Here is a 13,090-nt window from a genome sequence, read left to right on the forward strand (position 1 = left end):
AAACCGCTGTCTAATAACACCGTACAGCCCTGCAATCGAAGGCAGCGCTGTACTGGGGACAGCTGTGTGACAGGCTGTCCCCCTGGGCGGCAAAAAAGTGATCTGCTGTCATAGGCTGAAGCCTATGACAGCTGATCACGCTGATTGGCTGGCAAGGGATCGGGAGGGTTAAGAAAAAATAGGGAAATTTATTGTTTAAAAAAAGAAATAAAGGTTTGAAAAAAACATCCCGAGAATGATCATAGCCCACCAACAGAAATCTCTGAAAAGGGGGGGAGGGTGCTGAGTTGTACGGCCCTGCAGCGAGCCTTTAAAGCTACAGTGGCCTATTTTGTATAAAATGGCCTGGTCTGGTTTAAGACCACGGTCCTCAAGAGGTTAAACTTCTTGGCTGATTTTATTCTATTGGTGCCTCTGTTCACAGGTTAACCAGGTACAAAGTAAGCTAAAAGGTATTTATTGGCTTTAAAGGAAAAAAGTTCTTCCTTATAGTTCAAGGAAATCCCCAGCTTATCTCTGCAGCCAGCAGTCACCTGAATACAGAATAACAAGACTCACATGAGGTTGGATCTGTACTGTATCTTCCAGTAAGGAAACCTTCTCTACTGGAGGACACAGTCATTTCTATATGGATATCTGTGGCAGTCTGTGGTAATGCTGGCCATTAGGGATGGCCAATGAGATGCAAATAACTTTGAGTTGATGCACGGTGATGCAAATTTTCTATGAAAGTTTATGTACCTTGAAAATGAACCAACCCAATTTTACCTCAGCAGGATTTGATTGGTTCATTTTCAAGCTGCATACATTTGCATACAAAATTTGTATAATGCTGCATCAACTCAAAATTATTTGCATCTCATTGACCATCCCTACTGGCCATTCCCCCTACAGTATCGCCTCATTAGCGTCTCACCCTTCCCTCTTTCACAGAGACAGTCTTTATGTTTTGACCCAATTCCCCCTCCCTCTCTTTATTTGCATTTCTTACTTTTGTTGCACAAATTTGTAGAGTAAAATGTATTTATGTATGAAAAAAAAGTTTGTATACTTTGCTTATGTTTACTACCAATAGCAGCACGGTACTAGGTACTAGCATACTGGCTGTTCTGGATTGGGCAATGGTCCTATGTGAATATAGGTGACAGGACCATTGCCCAATCCAGTACCGCCAGTATGCTAGTGCAGCACTGCTTTTGGCGCAGAAGGTGGTTCAGGCGGGCTTATAGGTGGGCTTACAGAAAAGCCCTACGTTGTATGTGCTACCTGGTAAGCAGCATTTTGGGACAGTAAAAAAAGTAATGAAGCGAATTCACTTTTCGTGCTAGAAGGAGCAGCAGGTACTTTAAAGGGAGCGTGCGTAACTTAGGAGTGCATGCTACGCAGCACTACCATGCGTATCATACGCTGGGGACTTTTAACTCACACTGCTCAATATAAGTTGTTTAATGAATCAACCTGACTGGATGCCGAGGTAGCCATGTCCCGTTCCTCATCCTCACTGAAGTCATTGAAGGTCTCTTCCTCACCCCAGCCAACATCAAGGGTCCCCAAAAGGTGACAAGCCCCTTGGGATGCCTGCTGCGATTGGTCTTCCACCTCCATAAAGCCACTTTCCTCTTCTGGCTCCTCTTCCTCAGACTCCTCTCTCTACGTTGCCACAGGTAATGCAGGTGACGAGGACAAGGGTGCTTCTGGTGGTGATGGCGGCCACAACTCTTCCTCTTCCTGGTCACGCTCATCTACGGCCTGATCCAGCACTCTTCGCAGGGCACACTCCAGGAATAAAGCGTATGGGATGAGGTCACTGATGGAGCCTTAGGTGTGACTTACCAGATTTGTCACCTCCTCAAAAGGACAGATGAGCCTGCAGGCATTGAGCATGACCATCCAGTAATGCAGCAAAAAAAAACCCAGCTCCGCAGAGCCTGTCCTAGCACACTGGTCTTAGAGATGGCTTTTTTTTGTTGAAGCAGGCGTTCAAATGTGAGACACTGGCAGGTTCTTTCACCGCTGAATATCTGCAAAGCACGCCATGGCTGTGTAGGAACGCCTGAAATGGCCACACACCTTCCTGGACTGCTTGAGGACCTCCTGTAAGCCTTAGTCTGGGTACTTACACACAAAGTATTGTACAATAAGATTTAAAACGTGCCATGCAGGGCAGGGGCGTAGCTAGAAATGACTGGGCCCCATAGCTAGAAATAACTGGGCCCCTTCCAACCCCACGGACCTTGGACCTCCCACCCAAACATTCCTCCAGGACCCTCCACCCCAACATTCCTACACCCCTCTAAGTACAGTATAAGAAGCCAGGTCTATAGATGTCCCCAGAATAGGTAGCCAGGGGTATAGATGTCCCCAGAACAGGTAGTCAAAGATGGGTAGGTGGCAAAATGTTTGAGGAATTTTTTTAAATGGGCGTGGCCATGATGTCAAGTGGGTGGGGCTAACTGTAATGTAGTTATACTAGCTAACGTAGTTACATGAAAAAAAATATGACGTAAATGCACATAATGACAGACAGCGTTTCCCCAGTAATTGCACGTAATGACAGACAGCCTTTCACCAGTAAATGCACGTAATGAGAGACAGCGTTTCCCCAGTAAATGCACATAAGAGACAGCTTTTCACCAGTAAATGCACATAATAAGAGACAGCTTTTCACCAGTAAATGCACATAATAAGAGACAGCTTTTCACCAGTAAATGCACATAATAAGAGACAGCTTTTCACCAGTAAATGCACATAAGAGACAGCTTTTCACCAGTAAATGCACATAATTAAAGACAGCTATTCACCAGTAAATGCACAGAATAAGAGACAGCTTTTCACCAGTAAATGCACGTAATAAGAGACAGCTTTTCACCAGTAAATGCACATAATGACAAACAGCCAGTGTCCCCAGTATATGTAGCCAGGGATATATGTGCCCAGTATATGTAGGCAGGGGTATATGTCCCCAGTATATGTAGTCAGGGGTATATGTGCCCAGTATATGTAGTCAGGGGTATATGTGTCCAGTATATGTGGTCAGGGGTATATGTGCCCAGTATATGTAGTCAGGGGTATATGTGCCCAGTATATGTAGTCAGGGGTATATGTGCCCAGTATATGTAGTCAGGGGTATATGTGCCCAGTATATGTAGTCAGGGGTATATGTGCCCAGTATATGTAGTCAGGGGTATATATGCCCAGTATATGTAGGCAGGGGTATATGTGCCCAGTATATGTAGGCAGGGGTATATGTGCCCAGTATATGTAGCCAGAGGTATGTCCCCAGAATATGTAGGCAGGGGTATATGTGCCCAGTATATGTAGTCAGGGGTATATTTAATGTGCCCAGTATATGTAGTCAGGGGTATATGTCCCCAGTATATATAGCCAGTGGTATATGTGCCCAGTATATGTAGTCAGGGGTATATGTGCCCAGTATATGTAGTCAGGGGTATATGTGCCCAGTATATGTAGTCAGGGGTATATGTGCCCAGTATATGTAGTCAGGGGTATATGTGCCCAGTATATGTAGTCAGGGGTATATGTGCCCAGTATATGTAGTCAGGGGTATATGTGCCCAGTATATGTAGTCAGGGTTATATGTGCCCAGTATAAGTAGTCAGGGGTATATGTGCCCGGTATATGTGGTCAGGGTTATATGTGCCCAGTATATGTAGTCAGGGGTATATGTGCCCAGTATATGTAGGCAAGGGTATATGTGCCCAGTATATGTAGGCGGGGGTATATGTGCCCAGTATATGTAGTCAGGGTTATATGTGCCCAGTATATGTAGTCAGGTGGCACGTGGCAGCAGCCAGCAAGTCCCCCGGGCCGCGCGGCCCCCATTTCCAGGCAGCTCTGCTCAGCACAACATACTTACAATGCCTTGCGCGTGGGGTCGGTGCTCCGCTCTCCTCCTCGCAGCCCTCCTGGTTGCACGTCTGAGAGTCCTCCTTCTCCCTCCCTGGCTAGCTGGAACCATACAGTAATTGTCCGCCCGGCCGCCAGGGAGGATCAATGCACCGTCACATAGTCCCCCTCCTCACCAGCCATCTTATCAGAGGAGGGGGGCCGGGGGAGCCTGGTGCTATTCCAAAATTAGTCGGGGGGGGGGGGGGGGGCGGGGAGGGCCCGGACAGCATCATAATAATAATAATTAAAAAAAAAAAAAGTCTCCTGACTCGCACGGGCCCCCTGTGGCATAGGGGCCCCACAGCAACGCTATGGTGGCTATAGTGAATGCTATGCCACTGATGCAGGGCACATGTGTTAACATGCCTAAATTCAATACCATCAACAGATTGCTTCCATTGTCACACACCACTTTGCTGATCTCCAGTTGGTGCGGGGTCAGCCACTGATCCACCTGTGAGTTCAGAGTGGCCAGGAGTGCTTGTCCGGTGTGACTCTCTGCTTTCAGGCAAGTCAGCCCCAGGGCGGCGTGACATCGTTGTACCTGGGATGTGGAATAGGCCCTGGGGAGCTCTCGGTGTGCAGTTGTAGAGGAGGGCACAGCAGCAGCAGCAGCAGTAGAGGACAACTCAGCCGAGTACAATAGCGAAGAGGATGGAGGAGTAGGAGGAGAAGAGGAGGAGGCAGAAGGCCTGCCTGCCATTCATAGCGGTGTCACCAACTCCACTGCAGATCCACGCATTCCATGCTTGCCAGCGGTCAGCAGGTTTACCCAATGTGCCGTATAGGTAATATACAGTACCTGTCCTGACCGTGTTTTGTAGACCAGGTATCGATGGTCAGATGTACCGTTGCCCCAACATTGTGTGCCAGAGATGCAGTGACTTGGCTTTCCACAATATGGTACAGGTTGGGGGTTGCCTTTCTGGAAAAAGAATTTCTGCTGGGTACATTCCACTGCGGTGTCCCAATCGCAACACATTTAGTCCACCGGCCTGTACGATAACAGCTGGCAGGCTAACAGTTTCAACAAGCCAGTTGTTAAATGCCGGGCAAGGGGGTGACCTGGAGACATCGGCTTCTTCCACTCAAAAATTTCCTTGACAGAAGCCTGACTGTGGACAAATGAGCAGGAACTGCTCAAGGTGAGAGGCGGAGTGAAGGGTCGCTGTGAAGGGACAAGTATAGCAGAGGTTGACATGGCTGAAGAAGCTGGATCAGGAGAAGGGTGGCTTCGACTTTGGGTGACGCTTATCCTCATGTGTTGCTCCCATTGGCATGGGTGTTTGGAGCTCAGGTGCCTTATCAAAACAGTTGTACCTAGGTGGGTGTTGGACTTCCCATGACTCAAAGTCTTGTGACACAGGTTGCAAATGGCTTTGCTGTTATCAGAGGTACACAAAAAAAAAATGCCACACTAGTGAGCTTTGGGATGACGGCATTCTGGTGGTGGTAGCAGCAGCAGAAGTTAGCGGTCGTGTTGGCTGGCTAACCCCAAGTGCCGATACATGCTGTGTGGCAGTGCCACTAGCTGCTTGCGATGATCTCCCCTTGCTTACAACTCATCTTGCCCTCCTCTCTGTCACCTCATCTGAACGGTCCCCATCTTCATCTCTTCTTGTGGGCACCCACGTCAAGTCCATGGGCACATCCTCATCATCAGCTGCTTCACTTGTTTCTGACAACTCACAATAGGCACCAGCAGCGGGTACATCATCATCACACCTTACGTCCATGTGTGTAATGACACCTGACAAACATATCAGGTGGTGTAACATGCAGCTGAATACACACTGCACTGGATGCTCAGTCAGGAGTCAGGGCGCTGTACAAAAACAGCCTATATACCAGTACCAGCCCTGAGAAGGACTATTCTTGCCTGTTTAGGATGCTGTGCAAACAGCTAGAAAGGCAGTGGTGACACAGAACAGAGGCATAGCTAACACTTTATCTGCAGCAATGCTCTGTCCCTTCTCTCACTAATAGCAGCTACAGAATCAGTCTAAGATGGCTGCTGCACTGGCGTTTTTATAGGGGGCCGGAATGTCCGGGAGGGAGTGCTAGCTGATTGGCTGCCATGTGTGTGCTGACTGTGAGGTAAGGGGTCAAAGTTTAGCTCAATGATGATGTATAAGGGACGGATCGAACACGGTATGTATTCGCCTGAGGGGGCGAGCTCGCCGCAAAGTATCCGCTGGGCGAATACTTTGGGCCATCTCTGCTAATGAGTGCAAAATGTTCACGTTTAAACAAATCGGCTGGCAGGAAAAGGGTTAAGTTGCATTATTGAAATAAATGGACTTTTGAAGGATATTTTGTAGCAGGATAACAGAGGCGCCAGGCAGAGTAAAATTAATTAAAATCATTAAAAAAGGCGAAGTGGGTGGACTCACCTCCCTTCTAGAAGAAATGGCCGGACAACGGGCAAGTTACTTGCAGTTTAAAGTAACATTTAATAATAACTCCAAAAGTGCAACGCGTTTCACGGGTAACAGTCCCGCTTCTTCAGGCAAACGATTTTTGGAGGGTACTGGGGGAGGGATTTGCACATTGTTTTTATTTAATTTTTATACATAATTTACTGCTATATGCAGAATTGGCTGCTATATGTTGTTTATTCCTTGGTTGTACGCACTGCCACTTTATATATGCAACTTGCCACTTTATATATGTGATCTGCACATTATTTATTGTTTATGCATATTTTGCTGTTATATGTCGCATTGCACATCATTGTGTTGTAGATCTGTGGTGCACCTTTTTGGTGCTTGGTATTTGCGTTCCTCTGGCAATTCCCTTGTTTCCTTTTTTCCCTCCCCCAGTACCATCCAAAAATCGTTTGCCTGAAGAAGCGGGACTGTTACCCGTGAAACGCGTTGCACTTTTGGAGTTATTATTAAATGGTACTTTAAACTGCAAGTAACTTGCCCGTTGTCCGGCCATTTCTTCTAGAAGGGAGGTGAGTCCACCCACTTCGCCTTTTTTAACAATTTTAATTTTACTCTACCTGGCGCCTCTGTTATCCTGCTACAAAATAATTTAATCTACCCTTGGTGGAGGGGTGTAGCCCCACTTTTTCCTATCTACAGAGAGCGACTTCTTAGACCTGAGCGGGGTCAGATTATAATTCTCCCCGCCTGCTCGCCCAGTGGTTTCCTTGGTGGCGACCTACCTTTGTGAGTATAATCACCTTCATTATAACCAGATACCATTACATTAACATACTACACCTTATCGGGCACTCGGTTTCCCTCTCTTCACATTTTGAAGGATATTCGTGTTTTTCAAGTTTTACCTGTAGTAGAGAACTGTGAAAATAAACACGTAGCAGGTTTTTGGATCACTTATGTGGCCCGGCTACAGATCACCTTCCCGCGTCTGTGCTAGGTGGGTGGGGGACAGGGAAATGCTTTCACTTTCTACCAAAGGAATTTACAGCCACCACCCAGCAAGCTACATCTTCCTAGACAAAGTTTTTCAGTGTGAAAGGTTCGGTTTAAAGAACTGTACTAAGTTATGCATTATGGATTGTGCCAGGCAGTTAAACTTCGTACACTCTGAATTACTGTCACTAGAAATGGTCATTAGTCATTGTTGAGGAACACCCGTTGTACGGACACAGTGTTTTGTTCTCTGATAAACTGCTTGTTCTGTTCTATGGAAGAGGAGGAGGGATGATCAGGAGGTACAGCATATCATTTATTAGTAACCGTAATGACACAGTCACTGACATAGGGGGACCCCAAATATGATTACCTTTACAGGTCATAGTACCCCCTCTTCTCTCTGGGTGTCCTCATGGGCGTGTATGCTTTTGCCAAGGTTGCCAGGCTGTGACTCCATTCACGCAAACATGAAAGGGAGGGGTGTGAGGCAGATAACAATGGCGCGGGATGAGCACTAATAAAAATGGTGCCACAATTAGGGCAAGGAAGTTAAATTATGGTGCCCTATAAATAGTGGGTCTTAGGGTCAGGCATAGGTAGAGGGAAGGGTTCAGTGTGAGAGTAGGCAAGGGTGAAGGAATACATAACCTGGTCCTGGCAGATCCCATCTGCTCCACTTCCTAGTTAGTTTGCAGCTGTCCTGCAGCCAGCCAATCACCATGCGGTGTCAGGAGGAGGAGATGTGATCGCCGGGACCAGGTAATAAATGATAGATGCCAGTAATGACATCTTGTTACTATCATACCGCACAGTCACTATCATACCACACAGTGATGGCATGCCTCCCAACTTTTTAAAATGAGAAAGAGGGACACTTAAGCCACGCCCATGCCACACCCCTAATCACGCCCCTATCACAACCCTAGTCACGCATGCCATAAAGATTTCATAAGAAAAATATGTTGTTTTATAATTCAAACCACACTGGTCCTTTCTATACTGGTCCTTTTTTCTTCACGTTACCAATTTAAAATTAGTAATATATCAATTTAAAGGATAGGAATAAAGTTTAGTGTCAAACACATTTTTTAGTAGAGAAATATATATTTACATAGAAAGAGGGACAACGTCCTGAAAGAGGGACAAATGAGGAGGAAAGAGGGACAGAGATGCAGGGCTCCCAAAGAGGTACTGTCCCTCCGAAAGAGGGACACTTGGGAGCTATGGGATGGGCTGGCTGCAGGAGAGCTGCAATCTAACTAAGAAGTGGAGGAGGAGACACGATCGTCGGGTCCAGGATAGATGCCAGTAATGACATCTTTTTATATAACTAAAATTATTTAACATTTTAAGACATTTCTAAAATGTTTAATAACCTTATTATTTATTTTTATTATTACTGATTAATAAAGCCCCAACATATTCTGTGGCGCTTTGCCTTAGTAGCAAGATGTCATTATTGGCACCGCCCTGCACCATTTTTTAACATACGTGCACCAGGAAAGTCGGGGAGGGGGGAGTATAGTCTAGAGCAGGGGTCCTAAAACTAAGGCCCGCGGGCTGAATGTGGCCCCAGAGGCTTTTTCACCGCCCCCCCCCCCCCCCCCACACACACACACACAAAATGTATCATAGATGCGGTCAGCTACATCTTTAAATATTAGTGGTCTGCATATAGAATGAAGCCAGAAAGCAGTAATTCGCTGATTTCCAATCAAATTCCACATTAGGTGACACTGTTGTCCAATTACATAGTTATTTGGGTTGAAATTGGACTATAGGTTGTCATCTGAGTATGCTTCACTGTCTGGTGCTACATCATTTTATGTATAATTCGGCCCCCCAGCAGTCTGAAGTATGTTGACTCGGCCCTCGACTCAAAACGTTTGGGGACCCCTGGTCTAGAGGAGCGAGGGGGTGGAGCCACCTCAGCCTGTCCCCAACTTAGGTTTAATGCATTAAACCTGTAAGCATCATTTAACAAGAAATCAGAAATATATGAACACACAATTCATGCTGCTTCTTCCTGCATGACTGACCCCAGTGTGTTATAGATATAAAACAATATTCTCCATTCTCTAGCTATACACTTACCTGCTGTATGGAGACACGGAGGACCCTCAGCACTTTTCTATTCTCTAGATCCTCTATTTTGTCCTGCGATGTGTATGTTACACCGTGCCTGCCAGGAGGGAAACAAGATGAACCTTAACCCACAACTTAGAACATTTACACTAAGTTTCACTTTCTGTTCTTGAACTTGTAACCAGCTGGACATGCCCAGAACAGGAACAGCCTGGGGCTGAGTCACCAGACAGGCATGTTCAAGTTGTACTTACTGCTAACTCATTTGGATTAAAGGGAACTTGAAGGGTGAGGAATATGGAGGCTGCCATATTTATTTCCTTTTAAAGTTTAACAGTTGCCTGGCAGCCAGTGGCGTAGCTAAGGAGCTGTGGGCCCCGATGCAAGTTTTACAATGGGGCCCCCCAAGCACTCTATACATAACAATTTATACGGCGCACCAAAATCTGCCAATGGCAACTAAAGTGTCAGAGGTGCAAGAAGGGGATGGGGAACAGTTTGTTAATGATTACCACTATTCAAAGTATCTACAGAAGTCATTATTATGAGCATAGGACCAATAGAGAGCTAAATCTGTAGTTAAGGGAGGGCCCTTCGGGGCCCCTCTGGCTCAAGGGCCCCGATGCGGTCGCTACCTCTGCAACCCCTATTGCTACGCCTCTGCTGGCAGCCCTGCTGATCTCTTTAGTTGCAGTAGTGTCTCAATCACACACCTGAAGCAAGCATGCAGGTAATCCAGTCACACTTCATTTAACATCTGATCTGCATTCTAGTTCAGGGTACTGTATATGGTTAAACATATAAGAGGCAGAGGATCACCAGGACAGACCGGCAACTTGCATTGTTTTACATTTATTTATTTTTATTTATGTAAGCATTAATATAGCGCTGACATACATTAACCTAAAGGATTATTAGGAACAACTGTTCAATTTCTCATTAATGCAATTATCTAATCAACCAATCACATGGCAGTTGCTTCAATGCATTTAGGGGTGTGGTCCTGGTCAAGACAATCTCCTGAACTCCAAACTGAATGTCAGAATGGGAAAGAAAGGTGATTTAAGCAATTTTGAGCATGGCATGATTGTTAGTGCCAGATGGGCCGGTCTGAGTATTTCACAATCAGCTCAGTTACTGGGATTTTCACACACAACCATTTCTAGGGTTTACAAAGAATGGTGTGAAAAGGGAGAAACATCCAGTATGCGGCAGTCCTGTTGGTGAAAATGCCTTGTTAATGCTAGAGGTCAGAGGAGAATGGGCCAACTGATTCAAGCTGATAGAAGAGCAACGTTGACTGAAATAACCACTCGTTACAATCGAGGTATGCAGCAAAGCATTTGTGAAGCCACAAAATGCACAACCTTGAGGTGGATGAGCTACAACACCATAAGACCCCACCGGGTACCACTCATCTCCACTATAAATAGGAAAAAGAGGCTACAATTTGCATGAGCTCACCAAAATTGGACAGTTGAAGAGTGGAAAAATGTTGCCTGGACTGATGAGTCTCGAAAGAGTCAGAAATTGGCGTAAACAGAATGAGAACATGGATCCATCATACCTTGTTACCACTGTGCAGGCTGGTGGTGGTGGTGTAATGGTGTGGGGGATGTTTTCTAAGCACACTTTAGGCCCCTTAGTGCCAATTGGGCATCGTGTAAATGCTACGGGTTACCTGAGCATTGTTTCTGACCATGTCCATCTCTTCATGACCACCATGTACCTATCCTCTGATGGCTACTTCCAGCAGAATAATGCACCATGTTACAAAACTTGAATCATTTCAAATTGGTTTCTTGAACATGACAATGACTTCACTATACTTAAATGGCCCCCCACAGTCACCACCCAAAAAAGCCTCTTTGGGATGTGATGGAACAGGAGCTTCGTGACCTGGATGTGTATCCCACAAATCTCCATCAACTGCAAGATGCTATCCTATCAATATGGGCCAACATTTCTAAAGAATGCTTTCAGCACTTTGTTGAATCAATGCCACGTAGAATTAAGGCAGTTCTGAAGGCGAAAGTGGGTCAAACACTGTATTAGTATGGTATTCCTAATAATCCTTTAGGTGAGTGTATAACACAGCACTGTACAGAGTATATTGTCTTGTCACTGACTGTCCCTCAGAGCGGCTCACAATCTAATCTCTGCCATAGTCACATCTACATATGTATCGTGTAGTGCATGTATCATAGCCTAGGGCCAATTTAGGGGGAAGCCAATTAACTTATCTGTATGTTTTTGGGATGTGGGAGGAAACCAGAGTGCCCAGTGGAAACCCACACAGGCACGGGGAGAACATACAAACTCCTTGCAGATGTTGACCTGGCTGGGATTCGAATCAGGGATCCAGCGCTGCAAGGCAACAGCGCTAACCATTACAACACCGTGCTGCCCTGCTTACACATTCCTTAAAGAGAATCTGTACTCTAAAATTCTTACAATAAAAAGCATAACATTGTATTCATTATGTTCTCCTGGGCCTCTCTGTGCTGTTTCTGCCACTCCCTGCTGCAATCCTGGCTTGTAATTGCCAGTTTTAGGCAGTGTTTACAAACAAAAAACATGGCTGCTAACCATCATGTGATAGGCTGAGAGAAGCTCAGTCTGACTCATACCCTCTAGATTGTAAGCCTTTGGGCAGGGTCCTCCTCCTTTTGTGTCCTACCTGATCATGCACCTCCATTACTGTGCACCCATGCTATGCATTTGAGTGAACTCAACTTGCCTAATCTCCATGCTCCCATCCAGTGACTGACTAAGCATTACCTTGTACTCATACTGTGCTGCATGATCTGGTTTTTCTTGTTGTCCTGTATTGTCGTATTGCTGTATGTCACCCCTAAATATTGTCTGTAACCGAAATTAATGTTCAGCGCTGCGTAATATGTTGGCGCTTTATAAATACAATAAATAATAATAATAATAATAATAATAATACAGAGCCTGGAGGGGGCTTGGAGAGGGTGTGTATAACTTCTACCTATCACAAGCAGAGCAGCACATTCCTTCCTGAGCTGACAAACCCGGCAAAGGAAAGAAGATTAGATTATATAACAGAGATAATACAGCCATTGTGCAACTAGGAAAGGCTGCAGTAAGACAGACCACATTACAACAGCTATAGGAACTTATAGGATAGAAGAAATAAGGCTGAACATTTTGTTGCAGAGTCTCTTTAAGGCCTGGTTCACATTATCGTGCGCATTATGATGTGTGACACGCAACAACAGCAGAAATGCATAGACAGCACTTCTGCTGTTCCCATCATATGCACTGCGCAGCATATGTTCTCCCCCTCCGGAGCAAGTGTGGTAGTGAGTGGTGGAACGCGTACCATAGGTTGTGTATGAGAGCAATGAAACACATTTAACAGTTGCCTGGCAGCCCTGCTGATCTCTTTAGTTGCAGTAGTGTCTCAATCACACACCTGAAGCAAGCATGCAGCTAATCCAGTCACACTTCATTTAACATCTGATCTGCAGGGGCATGCCGCTCATGTAGCCCTCCATCCGTGTGATGGTCGCAATCCCATCAGCATTTCAAAGGACCTGCATCTGAAGCTTGCTCCTGCCCGCAATCAGACCCGGATATTCCTCACAGGAGCCTACAGGCACAGATGTCCTGGCATCCTAGACTTCACCCTCCATGCAGGGGCGTATCTGGGTAATATAGAAACTATGGCAAACACTGAAATT

General features: G+C 45.8%; 1 protein-coding gene across 1 annotated transcript in view; it reads right to left on the reverse strand.

The window, feature by feature from the left end:
• LOC137541398 (opioid growth factor receptor-like) overlaps window positions 1–9,481 on the reverse strand; it is a 65,735-nt gene extending 56,254 nt beyond the window's left edge. Inside the window, exon 1 of the mRNA XM_068262675.1 lies at window positions 9,390–9,481. The gene's annotated coding sequence lies outside the window, so the exon portion shown is untranslated. The remainder of the gene's footprint in view (window positions 1–9,389) is intronic.
• Between the last annotated feature and the right edge of the window lie 3,609 nt (window positions 9,482–13,090).

Source organism: Hyperolius riggenbachi, chromosome 12, assembly GCF_040937935.1.
Source record: "Hyperolius riggenbachi isolate aHypRig1 chromosome 12, aHypRig1.pri, whole genome shotgun sequence".
In the NCBI taxonomy this organism is placed as follows: domain Eukaryota; kingdom Metazoa; phylum Chordata; class Amphibia; order Anura; family Hyperoliidae; genus Hyperolius; species Hyperolius riggenbachi.